Source organism: Hemibagrus wyckioides, unplaced genomic scaffold (genome assembly GCF_019097595.1).
Source record: "Hemibagrus wyckioides isolate EC202008001 unplaced genomic scaffold, SWU_Hwy_1.0 Contig8, whole genome shotgun sequence".
NCBI lineage: Eukaryota > Metazoa > Chordata > Actinopteri > Siluriformes > Bagridae > Hemibagrus > Hemibagrus wyckioides.
In genome coordinates this window covers 445,413-449,116 of record NW_026690810.1, presented here as the reverse complement: position 1 = coordinate 449,116, position 3,704 = coordinate 445,413, and the positions used below count along the sequence as shown (strand labels likewise).

Sequence of the window (3,704 nt, the reverse complement as noted above, 5' to 3'; positions counted from 1 at the left end):
CTAATATTGTGTTGGTCCCCCTTTTGCTGCCAAAACAGCCCTGACCCATCAAGGCATGAACTCCACTAAATCCCTGAAGGTGTGCTGTGGTATCTGGCACCAAGATGTTAGCAGCAGATCCTTTAAGTCCTGTAAGCTCCATGGATCAGACTTGTTTGTCCAGCACATCCCACAGATGCTCGAGTGGATTGAGATCTGGGGAATTTGGAGGCCAAGTCAACATCTCAAACTGGTTGTTGTGGTCATCAAACCATTCCTGAACCATTATTGCTTTGTGTCACGGTGCATTATCCTGCTGAAGGAGGCCACAGACATCAGGAAATACTGTTACCATGAAAGAGTGTACATGGTCTGCAACAATGCTTAGGTAGGGGGTATGTTTCAAAGTAACATCCACATGGATGGCAGGACCCAAGGTTTCCCAGCAGTACACTGCCCAAAGCATGACACTGCCTTGGTTCCATGTATTCCTCAGGTAAGCAACACACACACACACACACACACCCAGCCATCCACGTGATGTAAAAGAAAACGTGATTCATCAGATCAGGCCAACTTCTTCCATTGCTCCCTGGTCCAGTTCTGATGCCCACGTGCTCATTGTTGGCGCTTTTGGCAGTGCACAGGGGTCAGCAAGGACAAAATGTTCACTAACAGGTGCCATGATGAGGAGATAATCAGTCTTATTCACGTCACCTGTCAGTACTCATAATGTTATGGCTGACTGGTGTATATAAAACTCTTTACTTTGTATGAATCTTCCTTCCATCCATTTTCTGAACTGTTTATCCTACACAGGGTCAATGGGAGCCTGATCCTATCCAAGGGAGATGCCAATCAACCTACCACACATCACTGGACTGTGAGAGATAATCAGAATACTAAGAGGAAAACTCCACACACATGAACACTAAAAAAATGTAGATAAGTTTAAATATCTAATAAAAGCTTAAATATCTAATAAAAGTTAAAATATCTAATAGCAAATAATAGATTTGTGTCCTGATCACTCTTTAAGACAAATGGGATAGAGAAGTGTGCGTGTGTGTGTTAAAGGGGTGTGAATGTTGCTCAGACTCTCTCTATGGTCTTCATCATCTCCTGTACATGCTGCTTCACGATGCTCAGCACTGCAGAGGCTAAAGCTGCTGGATCTCTGTAAAGCTCCAGAGGCTGATAGAAAAGGTCCTCAAGCAGCACTGTCAGCATATTCTGTACAAACACAAACACACACACATTTCCAGCATGATACTGAAGAGATTGATCAGAGAATTTAAAGCAGGTTCTTTAGAACGTGTCTCATGGCATTAGAAAAAAGTTCCTCCCTTACAGAAAGCCTTAAAAAGAGCCGCTCTGCCTCAGGCTCCCTGATGTCCACGTCCCACTGGCTGATGGCTAGAAACAGAGGCTGCAAAAATCCATGTACAACTTGGTTCACACTTAGATCTCATTGACCTGAACAACTTTCACACTGCATGTCATTAAGTCTAATCCACAGGAAGTCAGTTATTTTGAGTTGTTTGCAAAACGCACCCAATGGAATTTGATATACTCCTCCTAGAGAATTGATACAACCGCCACCAAACCCAGGCTAATATGATCTCAAGACATTGATACAACCGCCACCAAACCCAGGCTAATATGATCTCAAGACATTGATACAACCGCCACCAAACCCAGGCTAATATGATCTCAAGATATTGATACAACCGCCACCAAACCCAGGCTAATATGATCTCAAGACATTGATAATGCAAAGTTGATGAGTGATTTTTGATCTCAAACTGTTCAGCCATGAGAAGCCCTTAAACTTATGGTGAATAAAACAAAACAGGAAGTGGCTAATAACTTCTGTGTACATTAAGTGATCTACACGAAACCTTAGGATTATGTTAAGCATAGAAAGCTGATCACAGAGATATGACAACTGTGAGTCTCGGTCATAGCGCCACCAACTGGCAGCAGGAAGTGTGTCACTTTTTGAAATCTCTAATATTTTCTCCCTTACTTTCACCTGATTTGGTTCAAAATCAGTCAGAATAATGACAAGACATGGCTGATGTGAAACTGTGAAGGAATTTTTGATACCTTGAATCGTGTTACTATGACGACGATTTACATAAGAACATACAGTAGGACTTTTTACACTATGTTTTTGTTACACAATGTTCATTGTTAAAAGCGCTATACAAATAAAAATGAATTGAATAGAATATGAATGGAGTGGTTTGTACCACTCAAATGACACATTCATGAAGATTATGAAGAAGGGAAGCATCTTCCCTTCTAGCTGGTCACCAGATTTCCATGGAAGCCAGTCGTTTGCATGCAATATTTTGACTTTGGCTCCCAGACAGTGTGGTGTAAATATATCATGGCCTTTTTTCTTGTCAAATAAGGATGTGGAGACACACTGGTGGATCAGAGAAATATAATATCTGCATTGTATTATTTATTTATTTGATCTGATTTGAAGTACTATTATAACAAGCGATTAATTATAGAGCCATTATTTGAAATAATTATTCATCCGTTACTTGTGAATCAAGCATGTGACTTAAATACACAAACCTAAACAAAGCACAGGAGACACCTATTAGACATAATGACAGAGACTGGACACCAACAAAAAGGCAGTGGGGGTCTCTAGTGGCCAGAAAACAGTCCACAACCCTGACAGGAAACCAGTAGATATCAGTTTATATCTTGCTCTGTTCATGTTACAATTAGTTGCATATCTTACCTGTATATTTCAGTCTAGTTGTGTTGATATTTATCATGATCAGAAAATGACAGATGATTTTCAAAGTCTTTTCCTGTTTCTTCATAAAATGGACATAATAAAGCGTCCAAGAGTCAGAATGGACAAACCCATGTGTATAAATCACACCAAAATATGGACTTGAATTAAAACACTTAAGAGAAACATTATTTCAGACTTTTGGATAACAGCTTGATAGACTTTTATTTGATAATTATGTGCAGTATTGAGATTAAAATTTATACTTGATTTGGATTGGTCAGAAGGTGTTCAGCATGGACCTGATAGCAGTTCAGGTTTCAAATCAAATCTCTCTTTTTTAAAGAATGTCCTCTTTCTGATTATATATATACAGTTATACAAACCAAAAAATAGTCTATGTCAAATATGTACAGAAGAAACTGAATTTGAGTTTAGAGACTAACTAACTAACTAACTAACTAAATATAATCACAATCGTTTACATCAGCAAACAAAACATTAATATAAATTATGTATACACAGGCCAGAGGGGCGCCAGAACGCATATCACAACATGTAGCAGCTCCTTTTACCAGCCGGCCCAGGTGCATGGGATGCCGTGATTGTATAGTGGTTAGTACTCTGCGTTGTGGCCGCAGCAACCCCGGTTCGAATCCGGGTCACGGCATTGGCTTTTCCACATCACCGTTGAACGCTAGGCATGGCTTTTGACCGCTGGCTGTTTGTCACTTGAAAAGCATAAAAAGGTAGGACCCCGCTCCCCTTAAAACTCACATGGGCCAGTGGCACAATGGATAACGCGTGTGACTATGGATCAGAAGATTCTAGGTTCCACTCCTGGCTGGCTCGGCTGCCTTTTAAGAGCCCAGAGGTGTGCCACAAACTACAGCTGCCCAATTGCTGGCAGAGTAACACCTCCCACAATCCCTGAAATGCGGAGAGTCCTGTACTGGGAGGTACG

At 40.8% G+C, this 3,704-nt stretch overlaps 1 non-coding gene across 1 annotated transcript; it reads left to right on the top strand.

Moving 5' to 3' along the window:
* Nucleotides 1–3,338: 3,338 nt before the first annotated feature.
* On the top strand, nt 3,339–3,410 carry trnah-gug (transfer RNA histidin (anticodon GUG)). The gene has a single exon. It is a non-coding gene; the product is annotated as a tRNA-His (tRNA).
* The last annotated feature ends 294 nt before the right edge of the window (nt 3,411–3,704 follow it).